Here is a 14,563-nt window from a genome sequence, read left to right on the forward strand (position 1 = left end):
GTCCATACTTACCGTATCAAAACCTTCTACGTAGGTAACATATCACCGTTTGTGATCCATGAAGGACATCTCTTGAACTTGATGTATATATGACATGAAGTAGATAAAATTACAGAAGAGTTTCAATCAAAGCAACGATAGCAGATTAATACCATTCTTAATTATATGCCTTCAATAGAAGACTTAACTCAAAGGTTCATTTAGTCCTTTTTGAAACATGGTCCTGGCTTATTCTCAAGATAGGACCTTCTAAGATCGATAGCCCGCTCACGGCTATTACATGAATTAAACCTTTACCAAACTACTATTACGGTTGGGTATTGCACAGTCATCAGAAGGAATGTCAATCTTCCAAACCATAATACAACCTTCACAGCTTTAACCATCATCACTGTATTCCTCTGGCACGAGCGCCTATAATTGTCCTCTTACACTTAAAGTGTCGGCCATCTCTTTGGCCTTTCCTGATAGTAAAATTTTCTTACAATCAATGTCATTTTAACCACCTCCAACTAAATTTTCTACCTCATTTCCAATTACTGCTTGTGTGAAAATGCTCTTCCTTATGCTTTGGTGAGAAAAAAAATATTACCATTTTTCCATAAGTTATTGCCTCGGTCTTTAGAGGTTAATCATTGTCACGACTAACTCTCGATCATACTTAGGACATCTTTTATCTTAGGTCCTAATTGCCCTGAACAATTTCGACCTTTATTGGTTCGATCCATACTTTCTCGTGGTTTAACACGTGCCCTACTTGGCATCATTATAATTACGTCATATTTCCTTTATCAAAATTTCTATTCTTGAGAATTTTGAATATTACCTTTCTCCTTGTAAAACCTCTAAGGTTATCCTTAAATCCTTCCTCCTGTATTCCCTAGATACAGGGCATACCAAGATACCATTTATTAATACCAGAATCATTGTCTATATACTTCTGAAAATTTTCTCCACTGATCCTTGAAGGTTGTTATTACCTTAATCCTTTCCAATTCATACTGTCAAAACTCATACTATCCCTATTAAGGGTGAAATGCTAACCTTTATGCATTCCCCTAGGATTCATTTTAAGTTACCGATGTTCTATCCTTAATTCCACCTTTAAAAAGGTACATGCATCCTTCCATGGATAAATCAAGTCATATATCCCTGATAAGGGTGTCTTATTCAATCATTCCCACTTCGATAGTATATGCCTAATTTCACAATAACATCTGTATTCAAAATGAGGTCAATCAATATGGCCTTCAAAAGATAACAATGGTTACCCGCTTTTCGTTCCTAATTTGGTAATGACCACAGGGATGTTCTGGAAGATATTGGTCGTGTTCAACGTGAACTTCTTCTTAATAAATCCTTATTTACTTTTGTTGTTTATCTCAACAGTAATCTCAATATTGGGATATCTTTCATACCTGGCGTCTCCCATTCTGGGTATCAAGCCACCGGTCTTACACTTCACATTCTTGAAGGTCACTTCCTTCATCCAATTTTCCTAATTTCTTACTTCCTTGTCTCCTCAGTCTATCCGCGTCTCATTATTTATCCTTCAAACTATCTCAAGGTTTCCTCGAATCCTCCCAACTTACAGGGGATAAAATATATGTGTCCCTCATGCCTTCATCCATCAACTTTAACTCATGGTGAATCACTCTCATCCTGAAGATTACATACTTTTCTACTTCTATTGCTACGAGTCTTTAGGGTTTCCTCATACCCAACTCCCTTATCATTCCTCGAACTCTATTGCCTTTATAATCCTTTCTATTACAATCATTTCATGAACCATCACAACATAAGCATTGATTTCAAACATCCTTTCATTCTGGATTCGTGTCCTCACAACGAATCTTGATAACTTTTATAACTTAGATTCATAATTCATCATACTCGTCCACTTTTGTTCTGGCTCTAAAGCTTTTACACTACCTCCATTACCTTGGGAAGTACTTTCCCGAAAACAATTGACTGAACTTTAATCAGTTTATTATAACCTCTGGCTCCGTACCTTTCTTAGCCTTTCACCAGCGGGTGGCCTCTCTCTTAGGAGGGTAAGTGACAAAAATAGTCCTTTGTGACTCGTCAATCATTTAGAATCTCAAATGATTCCTGTGTTTCCTTTAGCCAGGCTCTTGCCTCGACTGGGTCAGCTATTTCCTTGGAACTCTGAGAGCGTAGCGACTTAAAGGTCATGAAAGAATTTCCTACCGCATTGTTTCCTCAACGTGGTGGTTGGGATAATAGTCTAAGTTCTTTTTTTTAGACAGGTCCATGAATTGCCGTATAGGAGCACCGTCTCGGGTCTCCTTATCTTGCTCGACTTCTGTTTTCTCAGTATGAAATGTTTCATCCTTCTCCCGTAATCAGGGTTATCTTATACGTTAAAATCCTTGTTTTTCATTTCATTATATTATGGGTTCTTTCTTTCTTGATGGCAACCTCCCTGGCTATCCTATTCAGGGTTTGCCCTAAATCTTATTCCTCGAGCTATGGATTTCATCTAAGATCCAGTCCTTAAGCTCTTAAACATTTGGAACCCAAATTCTGTAGGAATACCTCATTATTCCCTTATCATCTTTCTTGGTATTAATCTCTTCTCCAGTCATTGGCTCTCTGCCTTCATTCATCACTTTATCTTGCACAATATATTCTTTTCTAATGATTCGGGCTGTATTGCAATCTCAAACAGCTTTTCGGTACCGGCTCCGGTTACCTTCACTTCTATTTCCATTTTCTCAAAATCTCTTATAAACTCTCCCAAAGACATTATCATCTTGAGTCTCTCCTTTTTACTAAGGGCATCAACCACCACATTGGCTTTCCCTGAATGATAAAGAATCTCCCAATCATAATTCTTTATTAGCTCTAACCACCTCCTCTGGCGCATGTTGAGCTCTTTCTGCGTGAAAATATACTAGAGCACTTACGGCTTATGTAAATCTCGCACTTCTCTCCATATAAGTAGTGCCTCAAATCTTTACGGCAAACTATTGCCACGAGCCCAAGCTCACGGGTGAGGATATCGAATTTTATATTCCCTTAATTGTCTTGACGCGTACGCGATTACCTTGTTGTGCTGTATAAGAAGCACCCTAATTCCTTATGCGAAGCATCACTACACATCACAAAATCTTCTTTTCCATCCGGCAACGCCATCATAGGGGCCGTCACCAATCTTTGCTTCAGTTCTTAAAAGCTGTTCTCACATTTCTCTGTCCATTCGAACTTCTCAGTCTTACGAGTAGCCGCGTTGAAGGAGCTACTATCTCTACAAACTTGAACGAACCTCCGGTAGTGACCGGCCAATCCTACCTCTGGAAGTTTCCCTAACCATGGTCATCAATTCCTCAGTGGTCCTTTATTCATTCTTGTTAGGATCCTCCACGGGATCCTCCCCAGCAACAATCCCTTCCGGGATAACATCCTCAACCGCTACATCCTCAATATGAACATCATCCGGTCGTGCATTAGGACGCTCTATCAGATCCACAATCCGATCTCCAATTAGTAATAAAACATCATCGCGATGTTGCTCCTCAACCTCAGGGTTCGGAGTCCCGCTACCATATACGATAACGAACTACGCTTCTATCACGATATTTATAAGGGTTCCCACAAGGGTTTTAACTGTCAGTACTACGTTAGGTAGACCGACTATGAACTTGGAAAGAGTCCTTATTATCTTAGTGAACTTATTATTTTAACGTCACATCATCTCTGAGGTTTATAACGCTTAGCTCTGATACCACATCTATAACACCCCCAAATCCAGGGTCGGGGATTCGGGTTGCCACGAGTTCCATTTCCCTTATCAATACTTAATCTTAACAGTCAACCAACTACTGCGTACTGTGACCTCACAATATACACACACACCACAAGTTATAGTCTCAGAGATGAATACCAAAAATAACACAAGTCATTTTATTCCACAATTATAAGTCATTACACCTCAAAAGGGTTTCTGAATAAATTTACATATTCTTTGCCATTATTACAATTCATAATATATATAAGTCTGGTACATCGGAAGTTGAAAGCCTAGCCTATTGGTAGATCCTACCTCAGCTACAACGGCATCAACGCCTACAGGAAACTGCGGAACGTTTCCTATCCGCTCGCGAATTGGGAGCTTGATCCTGTTCATTCTTGTCTATCTGATGTTGTGTGATGAAAGAAGAAAGCAAGGGTGAGCAACAAGCCCACCGAAATAATATGTATAATAATTTACAATATATGAGCATTCTCATAGTACTCAAAAAAAGTCTTGGTTAAGAAGAAATGAACCAAGTTGATATCTTAACGCGACCAAGTCGCAAAATATTCAGTATATATATATACATATATATACTTTTCACAATATTTGAAATCCTTTGACATGTATAATATCCACAGAGTTCCAGTTTATAACTGTATAAAAATATCATTGCAAGGTGATCTCATATATCTAACCTTGTCTCAACGTTTTTCTGAAAATCTTTGACATGCACAAGATAATCATTTACTAGATATAAGTTTAAAAGATGAAGTTACAAGACACTCCAATATACTTATATCTTTTCCGAATACTACTTGAACTACCACCGTTCAAGTTATAATTAGTTCCAAAAGTTCATCACACAGATGAGACTACAAGATAAGACTTGAATAAATTCAATCTTTGAAATATTATTGAATGAAATGAAGTTACGAGATACTTCATTAAGTCCCGATATATATATATATATATCCATATATATATATCTCTCATACATTTCCTGAAAACCTCTGTCATGTAAAGTATGAACAGAGTTGCAATATCCAATGAATTTGGAAAGAAAAGAATTTTGGCATAAACCCGATATCTTGCTGATCAGGCAAAGATACTAATAAGTAACCTTTTCTACTGTAGATGGATGAATTCCTCGCCGGTCATCACCCTGGCCGCATTAGGACCTCGCGCTAGACCGTTACCCGGCCACTCACGCGTGGATGGACTGTCACCCAGCCTCTTACACCTTCATAGACCGTACCCCGGCCTGTCGCTTATGCCGACTCAATTAGATGGACTTACTTCCCGAACATTGGGCAAGTAATCAAATTATTTTCTCAAAATAGCAACCACGTTGCGAATATAAAATACACCACAAAGCCGGATCCCTCAAGTTTTGAGCGAGTATTTAAATCCCCTTTGAAAGGAAGATCTTAAATATAAAAAATGAGTTTTGGGATCCGCTCTAACTTTTAAAATCATTTTGAAGACTCGAAAACATTTTTAAGAATGTTTGGAGTACTGCTAATTTATTAAAATAAATCAGTCCCAATATTTTAGAAAATATCTGAATATTATTATTTAAATAATATTCCCATAAAGAATAATCTTTATAAAAATAGTTGAAGTAAAAGTTTCAAAACTTATACTTGAAATGAATAATAAATAACCAAAGATATACTTATACGAAAGTACGATCTTTATTTGAATAATCGAAAATAAGTTTGATTATCGGAACATTATTCTTTATTAAAATAAAGAATATTATTTAATAAATAAGCGGAGTCATAAGTCCTCGAATGAATATTCAAATTAATATTCATTAAATAAAATAAACCGAGTCATAAGTCCTCGAATGAATATTCAAAGTAATATTCATTAAATAAAATAAACTTATCGAATAAACCTTATTTGATTAATAGTTTTGAAAACTATATCAATATATATATATATATATATATATATATAAATATATGTAATATACTCGGGAACATCGACTCCCGGTTTTAGAAAATGTTCACCTTTGGGTCCCCTATACTAAGGGTATACGCAACTATTGCTTATCTCTAGCATAGGTATTATGCAACTTATAAGCAATTGAATCAACAATTAGAAATCAAGATTTCGAAAACAGGCATGCTTAATCAACCTTAAGCTTTCATGAAAATCAAGAAAATCAAAGTAAGTTACTATTCACTACTATTCATCATCATCTTTGATGAGTGGATTAGCTATGCAAACCATGGAATCTTGATCTTAAACTCATGGTATAACTAAGTTATGAAATATAGGATCCAAGGAAACAAACCTTGTAATTTTCCATGGCCTAGAACTTGAGTTTTGAAAATCTATTTCTTCATTTCTTGAAAAGGCCGAGTGGAAGAAGAAAGAAATGGGGGAGAGCTTTTGCTTGCTTGTCTTGCCTTGATATTTGTGCAAAGAATGCATGGTTGTGCTTAATTATTGGCTAAATATCTTGTTTTCACTTGCTTATGTCATTGCTTGCATCACTACTTTGCCACATGTCTCATTCTTGTGGTGTGATGATGTCACCTTGCTTCTAACCACATGTTTTAGCTTATCTTAGAAGCTTCCTTCTCATGTTACTTGCATGTGCTTGCCCCTTGGACGTTTATTTGTTTTACGGTTCGCTTAACTCTCGTTCTCGTTAATCGTTTGAGGGATCATATCCGGGATCTTATTACTTGGGCTTCCCTAACCCTCTCTTAATATTTTATAGTCCTTTAATGATCCTTGCTTATAATCCTTGAAATTAAATGCTTTTAATCATGTTACCTTGTACTCAATTATTTCGGTATCTGGTGGATTTTCGGGAAAAATCAAAGTGTTCGAATTTGGATTCTGACAATCTTTACATACACTCATATACGTTATGGAGTACTAATAAGATCTCAGAATATCAATAAAAGAATTCCTACATAGTGTGGCATGAAAAATTTCCTTAATCAGCATAATCACTATTCATAAGGGTTACAAAATTCCAAAAATCGGGGTTATTACAGTTTATGCAAACACATTCTCGCTCCCGCAAGAGGAATCTTGATACGGCTGAGAAGACAGATTCAGCTCTTGACTTTCCGAAGAAGATAGTTTTTGAAGATTCGGATACAGATATTGAGAAGAAAGTACCTGTAATAATGGGTGATCGTATAGTTCCAGCTGATCCAGCTCTTATGGACTTTTCTTGGCCTAAAATTGATGACATTCAGTCAAGCATCATTCATCCGGCTATTCAAGCCAATACTTTCGAAATCAAGCCGGGCAATATTCATATGATGCAGAATTCTGTTTCTTTCGGAGGTGCTGCGACTGAAGATCCCAACATGCATATCAGGAATTTTGTCAAGATCTGTAGTACTTTCAAATATAATGGTGTTACTGATGAGGCTATCAAACTGAGGCTTTTCCCATTCTCTCTGAGGGACAAAGCTAAGGACTGGGTACATTCTTTACCAGCTGGATCCATCACTACTTAGGAAGATCTCGCGCAAAAGTTTCTGGTAAAGTTCTATCCAATGGCCAAGACTGCAGCTATGAGGAGTGCTCTTACTCAGTTTACGCAGCAACAAGGAGAATCTATGTGCGAAGCTTGGGAGCGCTACAAGGAGATGTTGAGAAAGTGTCCACATCATGGTATGCCTGACTGGATGGTGATCACTGGTTTTTACAATGGTTTGGGGGCCCAATCTAGGCTCATGCTCGATGCAGCTTCTGGAGGCGCTTTGTGGGCCAAAAGCTATACTGAACCCTATAATCTTATTGAAACTATGGCTGCAAACGAGTATCAAAACCCAACTCAAAGGATGATGCCTGGGAAGGTAGCAGGTATTCTAGAAGTTGATGCAGCTACAGCTATTACAGCGCAGCTCCAAGCGTTGTCTATGAAGGTCAATTTTTTAGCCAGCTATGGAGTCTATCAAATACCTATTGTCTGTGAGCTTTGTGCAGGCTCTCATGCTACAGATTAATGTTCTCTTGTTAATGAATCTGTTCAGTATGTGAACAATTATCAGCGACCGCAGCAGCCTGTGCCAGCTACTTATCATCTTAATAACAGAAATCATCCCAATTTTAGCTGGAGCAATAATCAGAATGCTGTTCAGCAACCATATCAGCAAGCTGCAAGTAAACAGTTTAATCCACCTGGATTCCAGCAACCTCAGCAATATGCTCAAAGGCAATCATATCCTCAACAAGGAGATGCATCTCCACCTTCTAGTGCTGATTCTGAGGAGTTAAAGCTGTTGTGCAAAAGTTAGGCTGTTTCCATTAAGAACTTGGAAAATCAAATTGGTCAAATAGACAGTGCCTTGCTCAATCATCAACCTGGCACACTTCCCAGCGATACTGATGTGCCAGGCAGGAAGGAAGCTAAAGAGCAAGTCAAAGCTGTCACCTTAAGGTCTGGAAAAGTTGCTGATGCTGAAAAAACAAAAGATGGAGAAGCTGAAATTATAGATGAAGGAGAAAAGAAAAAGGAGAAAGAGGGGGAACCAAGGAAGACTACTGTTGAACACACTCTTCCTGAAGGTAATACAGAGGAGAAACATCTCTATCCTCCACCACCTTTTCCTAAGAGGTTACAAAAACAAAAGCTGGACAAGCAGATTGGTAAGTTTTTGGAGGTGTTCAAGAAACTTCACATCAACATACCATTCACCGAGGCTCTGGAGCAAGTGCCTAGTTATGTGAAATTCATGAAAGGTATTCTTTCAAGGTAGGTGAAACTGGATGATCTTGATATCGTTGCTCTAACGGAAGAGTGCAGTGCTGTGCTGCAACAAAAGTTACCTCCAAAGCTTAAGGATCCAGGTAGCTTCACCATTTCTTGCACCATTGGCAAGTTATCATTTGACAAGTGCCTTTGCGATTTGGGAGCAAGCATCAATCTGATGCCGTTGTCTATCTTTAAAAAACTGAATTTGCCTGATCCAAAACCCACCTACATATCTCTACAATTGGCTGATCTTTCTATTACATACCCACGAGGCATCGTTGAGGACGTGCTAGTAAAGGTGGACAAGCTCATCTTTCCTGCAAATTTTGTCATTCTGGATTTCGAGGAAGATAAGAAGATTCCCATAATCTTGGGGAGACCTTTCTTGGCTACAGGCCGTACCTTGATAGATGTGCAAAAGGCTGAACTTACTATGAGGGTGCAAGATCAGGATGTAACATTCAATGTGTTCAATCCAATGAAATTCCCTACGGAAGATGAGGAGTGCATCAAGATGGATTTGGTTAATTCTGCAGTTATTTCAGAACTTGATCATGTGCTAAGGTCTGATGCCTTAGAAAAAGCCTAATTGGGGGAAGTTGACAGTGATGATGAGGAAGGCAATGAGCAGTTATAATATCTAAATCCTTCTCCCTGAGAAAGCTAGACATGCCGTTTGAATCTCTTGGTAATACTGATCTCAAGAATGCTGAAGGAAAGCTCAAACCATCTATTGAGGAAGCACCTACTTTGGAGCTTAAACCATTGCCTGAACACTTGAGGTATGCTTTTTTAGGTGATGCATCTACTTTGCCTATTATTATTGCATCTAACCTTTCAGGTAGTGATGAGGACAAGCTCTTGAGGATTTTAAGAGAATTCAAATCGGCCGTCGGATGGACTTTAGCAGATATAAAAGGGATCAGCCCTTCGTACTACATGTATAAAATTCTGCTAGAGGAAGGTAGCAAACCGACTGTTGAGCAACAACGAAGGCTTAATCCTATAATGAAAGAAGTGGTGAAGAAAGAAATTCTAAAGTAGCTGGATGCAGGAATCATATATCCTATTTCTAACAGTTCTTGGGTAAGCCCCGTGCAATGTGTACCTAAGAAATGAAGTATTACTGTGGTAGAAAATGAGAACAACGATCTCATCCCCACTCGAACAGACACAGGATGGAGGGTATGCATGGATTACAGAAAGTTGAATAAAGCCATAAGGAAGGATCACTTCCCTCTTCCATTTATTGATCGGATGCTCGACAGGTTGGCTGGTCATGAGTATTATTGTCTTCTGGATGGCTATTCGGGCTACAATCAGATTTGCATTGCACCAGAAGATCAAGAGAAGACTACTTTCACTTGTCCATTCGGCACGTTTGCTTTTCGTATAGTTTCTTTTGGCTTATATGGCGCACCTGCCACTTTTCAGAGATGCATTATGACTATATTCTCAGATATGATTGGAAATAATATCGAAGTGTTCATGGATGACTTCTCCGTCTTTGGACATTCGTATGATGAATTCTGGAATAATCTTCGTTGGGTGCTCAAAATATGTGTGGAAACTAATCTAGTGCTCAATTGGGAAAAATGTCACTTCATGGTGCAACAAGGCATCATTCTTGGGCATAAGGTCTCTAGTAAGGGTCTAGAGGTGGATAAAGCCAATGTGGGAGTCATTGAAAATCTTCTGCCACCTATTTCTGTGGAAGGAATCTGTAGCTTTCTTGGTCATGCGGGTTTTTATCGGGGTTTCATCAAGGACTTCTCTAAGATTTCTAAGCCGTTGTGCAACTTGCTCGAGAAAGATGTGCCTTTTAAATTTGATGATGAATGCTTGGCAGCATTTTAGACTCTGAAGAAGAGTTTAATCACTGCACCGATTATTACGACACCTGATTGGAGAAAACCTTTTGAGATGATGTGTGATGCAAGTGATTATGCTGTGGGAGCAGTTCTTGGGCAGCGTAAGAATAATATCTTTCTTGTGGTTTACTATGCTAGTAAGATACTAAATGGAGCTCGACTGAACTACACCACTACTGAGAATGAGCTCTTAGCTATAATTTTTGGTTTCAAGAAATTTCGATCTAGTCTACTTGGGATAAAGGTGACAGTATTCACTGATCACGCTGCCATCCGCTATCTGGTCTCAAAGAAGGATTCGAAGCCTAGGCTTTTTCGTTGGGTGCTCTTGCTACAGGAATTTGAGTTAGAGATCAAGGATCGAAAAGGTACTGAAAATCAAGTAGCTGACCATCTCTCTAGATTGGAGAATCCCGATTCTACTTCACATGATAAGACATTAATCAACGAATCTTTTTCGGATGAGTAGTTGTTCGCAATTCAAGAGGAAGAGCCATGGTTTGCAGACATTGTGAACTATCTTGTTAGCAATATAATGCCTCCTAATATAAATGTGGCTCAAAAGAAGAAGTTTCTGCATGAGGTGATGTGGTACATGTGGGATGAACCATATTTGTTTAGACAAGGAGCTGACCAGATCATCAGGAGATGTATCCCATTCTGTGAGACGGAGGGGATATTACGAGACTGTCATTCCACAGTTTATGGTGGAAATTATGGCGGTGAAAAGACAACAACTCGTATTCTTCAAGCAGATTTTTTCTAGCCTATGTTATTTAAGGATGCACATCAGTTTGTTTTAAGGTATGACTGTTGCCAAAGAGTTGGGAATCTTACCAGAAAGGATGAGATGCCTTTGAATGTGATGCTTGAAGTTGAGGTCTTCGATGTTTAGGGAATCGATTTCATGGGACCATTTATCTCGTCCTGTAATAATCAGTATATCTTACTGGCAGTCGATTATATCTCGAAATGGGTGGAAGTCAAGGCTCTGCCAACTAATGATGCAAAGGTAGTGTTGAGTTTTCTTCAAAAGCAGATATTCACAAGGTTTGGAACTCCACGAGTTATCATAAGTGATGAAGGGTCGCATTTCTGCAATCGTAAGTTCACTTCTATGATGCAACGCTACAACGTGAATCATCGCATCGCTACTTCCTATCATCCGCAAACTAATGGTCAAGCTAAAGTGTCAAATAGATAGATCAAGCGCATTCTAGAGAAAGTCGTTTGTTCGTCAAGGAAAGATTGGTCTTTAAAGCTCGATGAAGCTGTTTGGGCTTATAGAACAGCATACAAGACTCCACTTGGGATGTCCCCGTTTCAGCTTGTCTATGGTAAGGGATGTCATTTACCTGCGGAGCTTGAGCATAAGGCTTATTGGGCATTAAAGAAGTTAAACCTTGATCTTGATGCAGCTGGGAAGAAGCGAATGCTTCAGTTAAATTAACTTGATGAATTTTGATTTCAAGCGTACGAAAATAATAAAATGTACAAGGAAAAAGTAAAAAGGTGGCACGATATTAAGCTATCTCCTAAGTCATTTATGCTGGGGCAACAAGTTCTTCTATTCAACTCTCGTCTCCGATTTTTTCCTGGAAAGTTGAAATCAAGGTGGTCTGGACCATTTATCGTCAAAATAGTGTTTCCACATAGAGCGGTGGAGATTTTTGAGAACGATCCGGGCCAAGCATTCGAAGTAAATGGTCAAAGATTAAAGCACTATTATGGGGTTACAGCAAACCGGGAAGTGGTTAGTGCCGTTTTATTGTCAACTTGATCGCAGTACTCTACATCAAGCTAATGACGTAAAAGAAGCACTTCTTGGGAGGCAACCCAAGATATGAGACCATAGGAATCCTTAGAATTTAGTACTCTATCTAAAAACCCAAAAAAATCAGAAAATTGAGGGCTGGAATTTTTTTTTCCAGTGACCTTGCAGGCGCCCGCCTGCTAGGACCAGGCGGCCGCGTGCTAGCAGGCGCCCTCTTGCTGGTTCCAGGCGATCTCCTGCTGACCTGGACCGAGAAAAAAACAATTTCAGCCTATAAAAAAATAGAAAAAAAATCAAAAACAAACCACAGCCACAACCCCCATTAACCCACAATTTCCTTTTACAAATCAACCATAAACCCCACTCCTAATCTAATTCTAACCTTAATCCTACCCTATATATACACACAACCTCTCCATATACCTCCCATATACTTTCAATTTACAAACTCTTTCTTACACACAAAACACAACTCTCAAACCCTTATTCTCAGTTTCAATGGCCCCAAAGAGATCTCGAACTGTAGAGAGCGACAACACTATTCCGACTACTGATTCTTCAAGGAGTACTGCTGTGAGGCCCCGATTGGTGGATAGGGATGCTGAGGAGGAGTATGCTAAGCTTCTGAGTAAGCCGATTCTGAAGGAGAGAGGGTTTTTGCCATCGGGGAGGGATGGTGAGTTGTTACCGATGATTGCAGAGAAGGGTTGGATTACTTTCTGTGAGTCACCTGAGGCTATACCGATGAGTATTGTTCGTGAGTTCTATGTGAACGCCAAGGCTGACAAAAATGGGTATTCTGTTGTTCGTGGGCTTACTGTTGATTATCAGGCCGAGACGATTCGCCGGGTTATTGGGCAGCGATAAAGGAAGCCCCCGGAGGAGAATTGGAATGAAAAGGCCCCTGAGGATTTTGATTTAGATTTGATTATTGCTACTCTCTGTCAGCCAGGCATGGTATGGAAGTTTAAGAGGGGATCCAACAATTATCGTTCTTTCCCTGCTATCGCCATGAACATGTATGCTCGTGCATGAAATGCATTTACTTATGCTAATATTCTTCCTTCTTCGCATGCACATGAGGTTACAGTTGAGAGAACCAGGTTGTTTTGGGGGATTTTGAATGAGGAGTATTATGTGGACCTTGGTGAGTTTATCTACCAAGGGATTTTGAAGTTTTTGAAGGGGATATCGCAGTACAATATCCCTTATGCCTCTATTGTCACAAAGCTGTGCAAGGTTGTTGGAGTTCACTGGCCTTCTTATGAGCAGTTGCAGATGTTGGCCGCTCCTATTGATTCACCGATGCTGAATGCGATGCAGGAGTGGACGGGTGGAGAGCCCGAGTTACATGGTTTGAGATATCACTTTCCAGGAGGACGTATAGCAGCTAGTGCTACCATGGCTAGGCCCAGTCAAGCACAGGGGGAGGCAGGTTCTTCCAGAGGCCAGGGAGGAGATAGTTTGGGATTAGATGATGTAACACCCCAAAATCCAAGGTCGTGAATTCGGGTCCTTACGATCACTTATTAGTTAAATAATTCTCTTTTCACAATATTACTCGACCTTTTATTCAAACTCACACACACACAGGTTATATGCTTGGAAACAGTATCAAATAAATCATCTCCACTTATCTACCTGACGGGGCTGGCGTACAAAAAGCCTACGGAACTCACGAGCGTTCCTTACCCGCCTACGAACAGCAGTTCTGGTCTGATCCATGTTGGTAGTCTGTTGTGATATGATATATAAAAGCAAGGGTGAGCATTATAGCTCAGCAAGGTATATATCCCCATAATTAAGTATGTAAGGATAAATAAAACCAATAATTATACTTTGTATCTCCAAAGCGTTCTGAAAGTTTATATACTTGTCAAATTTATAATATTCTTAAAATCAACTATAATAGTATATCCACTGAATACTTGTATTCATCTCTTTCTCAAAATCATTTTATACTCGTACTCATTTTATTTCAAAATCTCAAGATGTTACTCGAACCAAGATTCTCAAATGGGTGTGATATATATTCATCAACATCCCAATTTAAAACTCAGCCTTATCGGCAGATTTCTCAAATGGATTTGATATATATTCATCAATATCCTTGTTTAAAACTCAGCCTTATTGGCTCTCTGTTGTATATTTCACAACAGTTTTTCCAAAATGGAAGAAAGGGACTATACTGGAATAAACCACGTATCGGTGATCAGCCGAATACGAAATTTTCTCTACTAGTAGAAGGAATACAAACCTAGCCGCCTTTGGGCTCATCAAGACACTACACGGTGATTGCCCATTGCCGTGCAAGTCCGAAAGTCAATGGTCACATAGACCATATAACCGTACAATGCGCCACTCCGCGCTTGCATAATGCGCCACTCCGCGCCTGGTCACTGCCCGATACCACTACGTGCCGGGCA

The 14,563-nt window shown here is 39.2% G+C and overlaps 1 non-coding gene across 1 annotated transcript; it reads right to left on the minus strand.

The window, feature by feature from the left end:
• Positions 1-7,305: 7,305 nt before the first annotated feature.
• LOC141662407 (small nucleolar RNA R71) lies at positions 7,306-7,412 on the minus strand. The gene has a single exon (XR_012550525.1). It is a non-coding gene; the product is annotated as a small nucleolar RNA R71 (small nucleolar RNA).
• Positions 7,413-14,563: the final 7,151 nt, after the last annotated feature.

Source organism: Apium graveolens, chromosome 5 (genome assembly GCF_009905375.1).
Source record: "Apium graveolens cultivar Ventura chromosome 5, ASM990537v1, whole genome shotgun sequence".
Classification (NCBI taxonomy): domain Eukaryota; kingdom Viridiplantae; phylum Streptophyta; class Magnoliopsida; order Apiales; family Apiaceae; genus Apium; species Apium graveolens.